This window comes from Eumetopias jubatus, unplaced genomic scaffold (assembly GCF_037043125.1).
Source record: "Eumetopias jubatus isolate StellerSeaLion01/CBP00866 unplaced genomic scaffold, mEumJub1_p1.0 scaffold_15, whole genome shotgun sequence".
NCBI lineage: Eukaryota > Metazoa > Chordata > Mammalia > Carnivora > Otariidae > Eumetopias > Eumetopias jubatus.
In genome coordinates this window covers 15,864,576-15,878,990 of record NW_028274821.1, presented here as the reverse complement: position 1 = coordinate 15,878,990, position 14,415 = coordinate 15,864,576, and the positions used below count along the sequence as shown (strand labels likewise).

Genomic DNA, 14,415 nt, shown 5'->3' with positions numbered 1-14,415 from the left:
TCAAACTGGACAAGAATAATATAAAAAAAAATTGGAGTCAATCTCATTGATGAACATAATTACCAAGATCCTTAGTGGTAAAAACAATACATGTTGATGAAGTAAATTAATATCCTCCAGGAGGAAAATGCTAATGCTCTTCTTGATATCCTGCATGTTCTTCATCAACGTTACCTTTCTTTTCTTCCCTTTCCTTCTTTTCTCTTCCCTACAACCTCTTATCCACCCTCTAACAAATCCTCCAGTTCTCATATGCCTAAATGAATTTAGCCTTCTGTCTCAGAGTAAAGATACCTCAAAAAACTTATTCAGACTTTTGTGTTATGTTCATAGAAACATTTATATTTTAGAGACTATGTAGGATTAAGGCAGTCAATACCACAAGTTAAAGAGTGGTTGAAAGCAAAACAAAAACCACTTTAGAGTTGGAATAGGGGTAACTTTCTTTATATCTATTCAAGCTCATCTAATAACCACAATTCTCCCCATAGGAAAGATGACCAGGATCCTTACTATTACATGCAGGCTGAGTTGCTCTTTGCTGCTGATTACCTTTGACTCCAGAGCATGATAACTTCCCTTCTTTGACTTCCCCCCATATCATGCAATGTCGATGTGTGGCTTTCATCCCCTAGCTAGTGATGGTTAGATCATTTAGCCTTATAATTTAATCTGCCCTTAGGATATGACTTTTAACTTTTTTTCATGCAAGAGATTCTACTTCAGTACACCCCAAAGGATTACTTACTATGCTCTGGCTCAAAAATTCAATATCCAGAGAAAATTCCTTCTAATAAATATGTTCCTCATCTTCATTTATATGGAACTTCAAAAAAAGAGACATTTTGATCGTTATTATATTTATGTAATAACTCTACTCCACCTTTTATAGCTACTAAAATTACTTAGCAATTAAAATACAATGAAGAGTAGGACATTTAGGGGCACCTTGGTGGCTCAGTTGGTTAAGCATCTGCCTTTAGCTCAGGTCATGATCTCAGCGTCTTGGGATCGAGCCCTGCTTTGGGTCCCCTGCTCAGCGGGGAGTCTGCTTCTCCCTCTGCCTCTGCCCCCTCCCCTCGCTCATGCTTACTCTCTCTCTCTCTCTCTCTCTCTCAAATAAAGTCTTTTAAAAAAAAAAGTAGGACATTTATAAGTTTAAAAAGGAGTCAGTAAAGGAAGATGCTGTCAAATATTTGGATGATGAAAATCGGGCATTAAATTTAGCAACCAAGGCAAAATGGAAACTTAGATTATGGGATATAATTGTCTACCCCGTCCCCCACCCCATGAATGCCATGAACCTCTCACCCAAATCTCTTTTTATTTTTCCATACATGAAGGCCACAGTAATACAAAAGAATAGAAGAGGGTTATAAGATAAATGCATTTCTATTGCTTCCATCTTTTTGAAATTCAGATATAAAATAGAATATATGAACAGTGATTTTCCTCTAGATAGTGAAAATAAAGGAAGACTAGTACAACCACTCCTACATTTCCATCATTCTGTTACACCCAACAATAAGGAAACATTATATTGAAGATAACATTTACAAATTTATAATATTTTGATCTTAAATGTCATCATATAATCTTCCTAAAATTTCCTAACTCATAAATAAGGAAACTGGAAAATACTTGAGAGATCGAATAATTTCTCTTGGGTTGAACAGTTCAGAACAGATAGTTCTCTTTCTTGTTTGTAAGAATTTACACAACTATCTATGACAGGATTTTATAACCTTGGGTGGTCAAGAATGAGCTAAACCCTGTCCATTCTCAACTAACAAAAAAAAGTGTAAAAATAAACCAAAAAGGCTAAAATATCAAAATGTTCTGTAAGATAATATTTGAAACATTTCAACAAAGCACTTTGTAAGTGTTTTGGTATAGATATGATGAGAAGCATAATTTTCTCAAATGCAGTGAGATACTCTAGCAGTTCCTAAAATATGTCATGGATTTTTGTTTAAAATATATGTAAGAAATTCATAATAAAAAAAAACAATTTTCATGCTAAGGGCCTTCACTGAGGGATTAATATATAAACATGCATTTTGACAATCCAAAAGAAGAATAGCACGCATAATGCATATTCTGGACATTTTTGTTATGTTTTTTCCATGTGCGTGTGAAATCTTGAGTTGATAGAGCCCTATAGGATAAAGATATGGATATCCTGGTCTGTAGCCTCTCCTTTTGATTATGGGAAGGTGTATAGTGCTTCCACAAAGTAGGATAGAAGTAATGGAGTTTAACTTCTGAGGCTGACTTATAAAAGGTAATGTAGCTTCTTGTGTGTGTTGCGGGGGGGGAGGGTGTGCGTCCACCTGTGTGCCCTGAGCCACCATACAAGAAGTCTACCCTGGGCCGCCTCCCTGGGCCTGCCCGGGCGGCCGCCTCCGCGATGCCGCTGCTCGTCGAGGGGCGGCGAGTGCGGCTGCCGCAGTCCGCCGGGGACCTGGTGCGAGCCCACCCGCCTCTGGAGGAAAGAGCCAGACTTCTCAGAGGTCAGTCTGTTCAACAAGTGGGACCCCAGGGCCTTCTGTATGTTCAGCAAAGAGAGCTGGCAGTGACCTCCCCAAAGGATGGCTCCATCTCCATTCTGGGTTCTGATGATGCCACCACTTGTCACATTGTGGTCCTGAGGCACACAGGTAACGGGGCCACCTGCCTGACCCACTGTGATGGAACCGACACCAGAGCGGAGGTCCCCTTGATCATGAGCTCCATAAAAGCCTTCTCTGACCACGCTCAGTGTGGAAGCCTGGAAGTGCACCTCGTGGGAGGAGGCTTCAGTGACGACAGGCAGTTGTCACAAAAACTTACTCATCAGCTTCTCAGTGAATTTGACAGACAAGCGGAGGACATTCACTTAGTGACACTGTGTGTGACAGAATTAAATGACCGGGAAGAAAACGAAAACCACTTTCCAGTGATTCATGGCATCGCTGTCAACATTAAGACGGCAGAGATTTACCGAGCATCCTTCCCAGATCGGGGTCCAGAGGAGGAGCTCCGTGCTGTCCGAGCTTGAACAGGAGAACCAACGATTAGTATTTACGATGCAAAGACAGAGCAACTGCGTATAGGACCGTATTCCTGGATGCCCTTTCCACATGTGGATTTCTGGCTGCAGCAAGATGATAAGCAAATACTAGAGAACCTTTCCACTTCGCCTCTGGCTGAGCCGCCCCACTTTGTGGAACATATTAGGTCTACCTTGATGTTTTTAAAAAAACACCCATCTCCCACCAGCGCACTGTTTCCTGGAAACAAGGCTCTGCTCTACAAAAAGAATGAAGGTGGCTTATGGGAAAAGATCTCTTCTCTAGAAAGCTAAACACGGGATCACCAAAGAAAGCAAGCAACTTGTTGGCCTGACAAAGACCACCATGGGGGCTGCAAAGAATGCGCATTAGAATCTACATCTGCTGAGTCTTAGTCTCCTTCCTTACTGTCCTTCAAATGACTTTCAAAATAAAATCTTATTTTGGCAAAAAAAAAAAAAAAAAGAAGAAGTCTACCCTGAAACCGCTGTGCTGTGAGAAAGACAAGCCATGTGGAGAAGCCACACAAAAGGTGTTTTAGTTTGGTTGATAGTCCTAGTTTTAGATTCATGCCTTTCTAGGTGCCAGAGATGTGAATGAAGGTGCCTTCCGATGATTCAGGTCTTTGTGTAGTCACCCCTACCTTTGAATCTCTCTAGCTGAGGACCTAGACATCATAGAGACCCACAGAAACCATGAGCATAACAAAGTTGTCATTTTAAGCTGCCAAGTTTGGGGGTCATTTTTTAGTGAAAGAATAGTAACTGGAATATCAATGATGATGAACAATAAAATATAATTAAGGTTAAATAACTATTTTAAAAAAGCAAAACACAATGTAAAGTCATGAGTAATTTCTTAAAGAAAAATATAATTTTTTTGACAAAAAAATGAATACAATTTTCAGATTCTAGGAGAATAAAATTATGCTCATTTCTTCTTTCTTAGGCAGCAATCCAAACTGTAAGCAATACTCTTTCTTTCTGGATGTTAAATTGATAGTATAAAACTATTATGTGGAAAATTCTCAGCAGCATGGTTCTAACACTACGTATTAAACATTTAGATTTTAGAGTTGAGATTAACTTAAATTTATTTGTAGATTTATTTGCCTTGTACATATATTTCAGATACACAGTGGTTTTTCTTGTTCATTTATTACTTAAATAACCATTCTTCATGAAAGGGAAAATTTCTGCTTTCATGAAAGGAAGTTAGAGTCAAGAAGAGAGATCTCAAAAAATTAGTCCAATGGTACACATTTTTAGTATGGCATTGGATATTTAAATCAAAATATTTTTCAAATTGCTTTTCCACCATAATTTATAATACTACTATTATCATTTGATTATTTTTACCTGAACCTATGTATTGTTTCTCCTGTACATTCAGAGAAAGATTATCCATTGCCTTATAAAATTAACTAAGATTTTCAAACAGAAAAATATCATTTATAATAATTACTTACTAGTATTTAAATCATTACAATTTTTTCTTTATGAGATTAATATGTACATTTTTTCATGTTGGAAGTACGGATAGAATACATAACTAACAATGACCAAAAGCCAAACTACAAATTTTAAGCACTTCCTCTCCTTCTACATAATTTTCTTTTCTCCCCTCTCTCTCTTTTTTCTCCCAATACGGAAATCAGTTAAATGATTTTGAAATTCAGGTTTGAACAGCACTAAAAATAATCACAATTACCTAGATACTTGGTATTCATATTTCAAACCAGAATTTACTTTTCATTCTTACATTTTTTATTAGAATTTCTGGATTTTGTGCCTAGCTTGGTGAAGTAAAAATAGCAGAATTTTTGTGCTTAAATGGGCTCTTTCCTTTTATTGTGAATTTAAAACATAATAAAATTTATTCTCATGCTTGACAAATCTTAATGAGTAAGTTACAAATGTGGGTCCAAATGAATAGACACTATGGTTAAAGAAATATGTCTTCCATACTCTAAACTTTTACTAATATTAAGCGTTGCTTGACTTTATTCTGCTCTACTTTGGTAATTCGCAAAAGCCTAGATTATTCTTTGGAGGGATGCTAAGTCTTGTTTTATAAAATGTGTTTTTAAGGGCAGTTACTCATCTGTTTTCCTAGAATCAGAGAGATGTGACTTGGAAGGGGGCATATAGATATTCTGTGGCACTATTTTCATTTAGTTGGGAAAAGCCACAAGCACAACTTGCATGGTTGGGTGTGACAATGTGAACCTGGGAACTGGTTCCCTCACCCACCAATGGGTTGATTTTTCCATTTACTTATTTTCTAATTTTTCCAACTGAATTCAGTTTTGACAAAAACACTTCATGGTTTCCTTGTTGTGCCTTATTTATAAAGACTTGAGGAAAAAAGCAAACCAAACCTCCCAAGAAAAAAATAATCAAATGAACAAAACAAATTAACGGGCAAATTAATTATAAACATGTCCACAAACCAGAATTAGGGGGATAAAAGGGAAAAAAAAAAAACACCAACTTTAAACTCCTGCCTTATTTTTCTTTGAAGAGGATTAAATTTTCTACAGAAAACTGAGTATGATAGATTATTATTTTTTTAAAGTGTTGTATGGCCTTGGTTCTGCTGTAAAATTCTCAGTGACCTGTAGAATCAAATGCTTGTTTGGAGGCTAACTTTTGATCATCTGTAAAACTTGTGTGGGAACCAAATCAGTCACAAGATCCCTTTCAAATCCAAAAATCTTATTAAAATAAACCAATAGCCAAAAAAGAAACCCACATTTTTTTTCAATATAGTCTGTCAAATATTTGCCAAATGGACAGCTACAAAATGTCACTTCTCAAATATTACAGCAACGGTTGCTTGAAGAAGCACAATGTGTCAGAAGTTACAGGAAGAAAGCAAAGTGCTAGCAGCGCTTAATGTTGAAAATTGAGTGATCATTAAATCAAAAAAAGAGATTTGGATAGTGAACTTACTTTTAGATCTCAATCATTCATAAATTTATTTTTGAAATTACCCCTATCATTGACATTTTCTTTCTCTGTGAAATAAACTGGATATCTGATTAGAAATTTGACTACGCTCAGTAAACTTTAGCAAGCCTCATCTAAAATATCAGAGCTTATTATCATGCTGAGTATATTTTAATACACTCTGAGTTGTCAACAGAATCTTGCTAAAGAGACAGGATCCTGCCCCAAGTTTCATCGTGAAAATGTGGTTGCAAAATTGGTTTCTTAGCATACATTCCTTTAAAAACAATCATTTACGTTCTAAAAACTGTCTCTCAGATTTCAGTGAAGCTTTAAATTGAAAGTGGAGATAAAGCCTGTAGTTTACTGAGCCCATGTTGGACGGCTAGGTGGAAGGATCGATGATGGAAAGAAGATGAAGGCTAATTCCATGCGCACACGGTGCTATGGGTTTGTGGGAGATTCAATAAAAAGAATGAAAACCAAGCAGATTTGCAAAACAGTGCCATTTAATTTAAAATTTCATTTTCCACCAAATTTCTGTTTGAAAGCCTGAGCAAGACTAGTTTAAGTGAAAAAAAAAAGGCAACGGGACAACCGTTTTTTTCCTAACTCCAGTTTTTCTTTTGGCATGCACTAAAAACCTCTACTGGTACCATTTTCTACCTTTATTTCTTTACATAGATCTTGTAGGTTGCATTTTACCAGTTTATTTTCCATTTATCTTTATGTAGTATCAAATTGGCAGGATGACATGGAAGCAGGCAAAGAGGAGAGAATGCCAAAATGTTATTTTCGTTCCACTCCTAAGCAGTAAAAAGGAGGGAGGTATCACTTTCATCTTTTTGATATGAATACTTATTTTTTCATTCTTAGAATGAGAGAGTAGGTCCTGCTTTATTTGGGGGGAAAAAAGTTTCCCTGAGGAATAAAAGAATTGTAGATAAAGGAAAACACATTGAGCTCCATAGTACTTATAGTTAGTTCACTCTAGTTACCTCTTCTTATAAAACTGGTCTTCCAGAAATCTAAAGTAAATTTACTGAAAGCCAGGGTTGTTCTTTTGGTACAGAAAGCATATCTAATTTATTAACATTTTTTTACGTTGTTAATTAGTATTTTTTCTAGCGGATGTCACAAATAAAGAGTTAAATTGTAAGTATTTCCAAGGCTTGGGAAGAGTGGTGACTTATCTTGGGATTGTAAAATGAAATGGCCTACGTTTGAGTATTTGGTTCTTAAGTTTGAATTAGTTATAGGACATATTGTAATATTTTTAAAGTGTCAGTATTATGAAATGTGTATTAATGTGATGCATCATATAATTCTGTATGTCTTTATTATACTTTCCAAGATATCAGAATCGTTCAGATTTGTCATTCTTTTTCTGTTTTATTATCTAGCCCTTATTATGATCTAAGATACTATAAAATTACATATAATATAAAAGTATTATATATATTATGTGTGTGTATGTGTGTATAATCCCAAAGACAATAGAAATCCATAAACCAAGGGTTAGTTTTCCCTTTTCTCCCATAGGAGACAGTTTTGCCCAAACAGATTTCACAAAATGGGAAAGGGAAGTACACTACATTGCTTCTGCATCTGCCCCTCAACTGTTGCTCTGACTCGAGCATGCCTGCATGTTTACCATGGGCCACCAATCTCATCACATGGTTTGAAATACTTGGACTACTCTCCATAGTATGATGGAGCTGCCTTCCTTGAATGATTCTTCTTTTATAGAAGTATTATTTATAGAAGTATTATTTTCTTAACATTCCTCATATGCCCTCCCTTTCAGGAAAATGTGCCCCTATTCACATAATTTGTTCATCTCTAAATCCATCCTTCATAGTACACTTTAGGTGTGTTTTTAGTATAGAATAAAAATCCCACAGGACTCCGCCAAGGATATTAGATATTGAAAGTCCTACACAACAGTCTAGGAAGAATAAAGACAGTAATTCTGGTCATCTTTCAATTTTTCTCAGAAATGTGAATAGTGGACATACTTTTTTTTTCCTGTTTGTCATTGGGGATCATTTGTTTTCTAAGTATCTAGCTGGTTTGAAACGCTGACTCCCATTTATACATAACACACACACACAAATACATAAATCTCATGGATAAAAACAAATTCTCAGAGACACTTCAGTCTAAATCAGAGTGCAAAACAATTTATGAACTGCAAGAATGTTTTCTTTAACCCCACATAATTTTTTAATAATCAAAAGTTTACAAATCAGGAAATTCCACATAAAATTCAGGATACTGACATTCCTTGAAGTTCATACGATCTTGTTACATTTGGATGGCATTCCCAAGTGGCAACAGTAAGATGAATCTGAGAAGTGGTACACCCTGAGTGTAAGCTCTCCATTTTGACATTCTTTCTATCACTCCCACAGTGTATGTACATGCCCTTCCAACCAGGTACTTATCACTTTTTTACCTTCCAGATCCCTGAAACACAGGTTTGCAATTGTGTCAGAGTTCTTCAGAGAAACAGAATTAATAATATGTACATATATACATATATATGTGTGTGTACATATATATGTACACACACATATATATGTATGTAAATGGCTCATGCAATTATGGAGGCCTATATGATTCCTTTATATATATATATATAAATAAAATATTGTAATATTTTATTACAAAAGAATTAGCTTACACCATTATTGTGACTGAATGGTCTCATGATCTGCTATCTGCAAGCTGGAGGCGCAGGAGAGCAAATAGTATAGTTCTTGTCCAAGTCCTAAGGCATGAGAACAAGAAATGATGGTATAAATTCCAGTCCAAGTGGAGAAGACTGATGTCCCAGCTTGAAACCAGTCAGATAGAGAAAGCGAATTTTCCCTTTCCTGCTCTTTGTTCTGCTCAGATCTCCAGTAGATTGTATGAAGCCCATTCACATTGGGGAGGGTGATCTGTTTTACTCAGTCTACCAATTCAAAGAGTAATTGCCTCCAGAAACTCTCTTGGACGACAGCCACAATAATGTTTGACCAAATATCTGGGCAACCAGTGGCTCAAGTTAACACATAAAATTAACCATAACAAGTCCGCATATTGTTACCTTGGCACTCATACACATATCGTTAAACCACACTTAATTTCCAGGAAAGACAATGATAAGGTCATAATTCCGCCTAACATGACGCAACTATCCCATGTGCAACCAAAAACACACTAACTCCAACCCCAGAAGAGAAGGTAAAGTCCTCAAGTAAAGTTTATTCTCCTTAACTTAAATATTATAATATCTCCAAACTTAAATATTATGATATAAATTTATAATACTTAAATATTATAGGACAGTACTTGATATGATCAGTAAATTATTAATTATAAAAATAAGTCAATGCATCTTATATGATAAGGGAATAAAGCAGGTAGGAAAAACAAAGATAGCTGCTTAATATATATCACCATAGTATATACTAATAACATGTATCCTTACACATTATATAATATTAATATATTATATTATTGGCTATGTTAATGCATGATTAATATAAATCATATATATTAAAATATATATAAAACATTTTCATAATAAAATAAGATTTGACAATTATAGTACTAATTTCTATACCTGGTCATGTGTTTGTATCTGGTATTTATAATGACCTTCTTCTACTACCCATTCTGCATTTCCTTTGCCTTCAGGAAGCCCTTTAGCTACTCTGTGGTTCTTTACCTAACAAAGTGACCTAAACCTTCATTTCTGAAGAGTCTGGGCCAACGATAGTCCTGCCTGCCCTAAGTTGTTATAGCTTGCTTGCTTGCTTGCTTGCTTGCTATTTATTTATTTATTTATTTATTTATTTTTGAGTTTAGGGTTTTTTTTGCTGTTTTTTCAATTTTTTATTGTTATGTTAATCACCATACATTACATCATTAGTTCTTGATGTACTGTTCCATGATTCATTGTTTGTGCATAACCCCCAGGGCTCGACGCAGAACGTGCCCTCCTTAATACCCATCACCAGGTTAACCCATCCCCCCGGCCCCCTCCCCTCTAGAACCCTCAGTTTGTTTTTCAGAGTCCATCGTCTCTCATGGTTCGTCTCCCCCTCCGACTTACTCCCCTTCGTTCTTCCCCTCCTGCTATCTTCTTCTTTTTCTTTTTTCTTAACATATCTTGCATTATTTGTTTCAGAAGTACAGATCTGTGATTCAACAGTCTTGCACAATTCACAGTGCTCACCATAGCACATACCCTACCCAAAGTCTATCACCCAGCCACCCCATCCCTCCCACCCCCCACCACTCAGCAACCTCAGTTTGTTTCCTGAGATTAAGAATTCCTCATATCAGTGAGGTCATAAGATACATGTCTTTCTCTGATTGACTTATTTCACTCAGCATAACACCCTCCAGTTCCATCCACGTTGCTGCAAATGGCAAGATCTCATTCCTTTTGATGGCTGCATAATATTCCATTGTGTATATATACCACTTCTTCTTTATCCATTCATCTGTCGATGGACATCCTGGCTCTTTCCACAGTTTGGCTATTGTGGACATTGCTGCTATGAACATTGGGGTGCACGTACCCCTTCGGATCCCTACATTTGTATCTTTGTGGTAAACACCCGGTAGTGCAATTTCTGGATTGTATGGTAGCTCTATTTTCAACTGTTTGAGGAACCTCCATACTGGTTTCCAGAGTGGTTGCACCAGCTTGCATTCCCACCAACAGTGGAGGAGGGTTCCCCTTTCTCCACATCCCCACCAACATCTGTCATTTCCTGACTTGTTAATTTTAGCCATTCTGACTGGTGTGAGGCGGTATCTCATTGACGTTTTGATTTGGATTTCCCTGATGCCGAGCGATGTTGAGCACTTTTTCCTGTGTCTGTTGGCCATTTGGATGTCTTCTTTGGAAAAATGTTCATGACTTCTGCCCATTTCTTGATTGGATTATTTGTTCTTTGGGTGTTGAGTTTGATAAGTTCTTTATAGATTTTGGATACTAGCCCTTTATCTGATATGTCATTTGCAAATATTTTCTCCCATTCTGTCGGGTGTCTTTTGGTTTTGTGGACTGTTTCTTTTGCTGTGCAAAAGCTTTTTATCTTGATGAAATCCCAATAGGTCATTTTTGCCCTTGCTTTCCTTGCTTTTGACGATGTTTCTAGGAAGAAGTTGCTGCGGCTGAGGTCAAAGAGGTTGCCTGTGTTCTCCTTTAGGATTTTGATGGACGCCTGTCTCACGTTTAGGTCTTTCAACCATTTGGAGTCTATTTTTGTGTGTGGTGTAAGGAAATGGTCCGGTTTCATTTTTCTTCATGTGGCTGTCCAATTTTCCCAACACCATTTGTTGAAGAGACTGTCTTTTTGCCATTGGACATTCTTTCCTGCTTTGTCGAAGATGAGTTGACCATAGAGTTGAGGGTCCATTTCTGGGCTCTCGATTCTGTTCCATTGATCTATGTGTCTGTTTTTGTGCCGGTACCCTACTGTCTTGAGGATGACAGCTTTGTAATAGAGCTGGAAGTCTGGAATTGTGATGCCGCCAGCTTTGCTTTTCTTTTTCAATATTCCTCTGGCTATTCAGGGTCTCTTCTGGTTCCATACAAATTTTAGGATTATTTGTTCCATTTCTTTGAAAAAAGTGGATGGTATTTTGATGGGGATTGCATTGAATGTGTAGATTGCTCTAGGTAGCATTGACATCTTCACAATGTTGGTTCTTCCAATCCATGAGCATGGAACGTTTTTCCATTTCTTTGTGTCTTCTTCAATTTCTTTCCTGAGTATTTTATAGTTTTCTGAGTACAGATCCTTTGCCTCTTTGGTTAGATTTATTCCTAGGTATCTTATGGTTTGGGGTGCAGTTGTAAATGGGATCGACTCCTTGATTTGTCTCTCTTCTGTCTTGTTGTTGGTGTATAGGAATGCCACTGATTTCTGTGCATTGATTTTATAGCCTGCTACTTGACTGAATTCCTGTATGAGTGTTAGCAGTTTTGGGGTGGAGCCTTTTGGGTTTTCCACATACAGTATCATATCATCTGCAAAGAGTGAGAGTTTGACTTCCCCTTTGCTGATTTGGATGCCTTTGATTTCTTTTTGTTGTCTGATTGCTGTGGCTAGGACTTCTAACACTATGTTGAATAGCAGCGGTGAGAGTGGACATCCCTGCCGCGTTCCTGACCTTAGGGGAAAAGCTCGCAGCCTTTCCCCATTGAGAATAATATTCGCTGTAGGTTTTTCGTAGATGGCTTTTATGATATTGAGGTACATACCCTCTATCCCTATACTATGAAGAATTTTGATCAAGAAAGGATGCTGTACTTTGTCAAATGCTTTTTCTGCATCTATTGAGAGGATCATATGATTCTTGTTCTTTCTTTTGTTAATGTATTGTATCACGTTGATTGATTTGCAGATGTTGAACCAGCCTTGCAGCCCAGGGATAAATCCCACTTGGTCATGGTGAATAATCCTTTTAATGTACTGTTGGATCCTATTGGCTAGTATTTTGGTGAGAATTTTTGCATCCATGCTCATCAAGGATATTGGTCTGTAGTTCTCCTTTTTGATGGGGTCTTTGTCTGGTTTTGGGAGCAAGGTAATGGTGGCCTCATAAAATGAGTTTGGAAGTTTTCCTTCCATTTCTATGTTTTGGAACAGTTTCAGGAGAATAGGTATTAATTCTTCTTTAAATGTCTGATAGAATTCCCCTGGGAAGCCATCTGGCCCTGGGCTTTTGTTTCTTGGGAGATTTTTGATGACTGCTTCAATTTCCTTAGTGCTTATAGGTCTGTTCAGGTTTTCTATTTCTTCGTGGTTCAATTTTGGTAGTTGATACATCTCTAGGAATGCACCCATTTCTTCCAGGTTATCTAATTTGCTGGCATAGAGTTGCTCATAATATGTTCTTAGAATTGTTTGTATTTCTTTGGTGTTGGTTGTGATCTCTCCTCTTTCATTCAGGATTTTGTTGATTTGGGTCATTTCTCTTTTCTTTTTGATCAGTCTGGCCAGGGGTTTATCAATCTGGTTAATTCTTTCAAAGAAACAGCTCCTAGTTTCGTTGATCTGTTCTACTGTTCTTTTGGTTTCTATTTCATTGATTTCTGCTCTGACCTTTATGATTTCTCTTCTCCTGCTGGGTTTAGGCTTTCTTTGCTGTTCTTTCTCCAGCTCCTTTAGGTGTAGGGTTAGGTTGTGTATTTGAGACCTTTCTTGTTTCTTGAGAAAGGCTTGTATTGCTATATACTTTCCTCTCACTCCCTTTGCTGTATCCCAAAGATTTTGAACAGTTGTGTTTTCATTTTCATTGGTTTCCATGAATTTTTTTAATTCTTCTTTAATTTCCTGGTTGACCCATTCATTCCTTAGTAGGATGCTCTTTAGGCTCCATGCATTTGAGTTCTTTCCAACTTTCCTCTTGTGATTGAGTTCTAGTTTCAAAGCATTGTGGTCTGAAAATATGCAGGGAATGATCCCAATCTTTTGGTACCGGTTGAGACCTGATTTGTGACCTAGGATGTGATCAATTCTGGAGAATGTTCCATGGGCACTAGAGAAGAATGTGTATTCCGTTGCTTTGGGATGGAATGTTCTGAATATGTCTGTGAAGTCCATTTGGTCCAGTGTGTCATTTAAAGTCTTTATTTCCTTGTTGATCTTTTGTTTAGATGATCTGTCCATTTCAGTCAGGGGGGTGTTAAAGTCCCCCATTATTATTGTATTGTTGTCAATGTGTTTCTTTGCTTTTGTTATTAATTGCCTTATATAATTGGCTGCTCCCATGTTCGGGGCATAGATATTTACAATTGTTAGATCTTCTTGTTGGATAGACCCTTTAAGTAGGATATAGTGTCCTTCTTCATCTCTTGTTACAGTCTTTGTTTTAAAATGTACTTGGTCTGATATAAGGATTGCCACCGCAGGTTTCTTGGTGTCCATTATCATGGTAAATGGTTTTCCACCCCCTCACTTTCAATCTGGGGGTGTCTTTGGGTCTAAAATGAGTCTCTTGCAGACAGCATATTGATGGGTCTTGTTTTTTAATCCAATCTGATAGCCTGTGTCTTTTGATTGGGGCATTTAGCCCATTTACATTCAGGGTAACTTTTGAAAGATATGAATTTAGCGCCATTGTATTGCCTGTAAGCTGACTGGTACTGTATATTGCCTTTGTTCCTTTCTGATCTCTGCTGCTCTTAGGCTCTCTCTTTGCTTAGAGGACCCCTTTCAAGATTTCTTGGAGGGCTGGTTTTGTGTTTCCAAATTCCTTTAGTTTTTGTTTGTTCTGGAAGCTTTTTATCTCTCCTTCAATTTTCAATAAGAGCCTAGCTGGATATAGTATTCTTGGCTGCATATTTTTCTCGTTTAGTGCTCTGAAGATATCCTGCCAGTCCTTTCTGGCCTGCCAGG

General features: G+C 37.1%; 1 pseudogene; it reads left to right on the top strand.

The window, feature by feature from the left end:
• The first annotated feature begins 2,378 nt into the window (after positions 1-2,378).
• LOC114197897 (protein N-terminal asparagine amidohydrolase pseudogene) lies at positions 2,379-3,361 on the top strand (annotated as a pseudogene).
• The last annotated feature ends 11,054 nt before the right edge of the window (positions 3,362-14,415 follow it).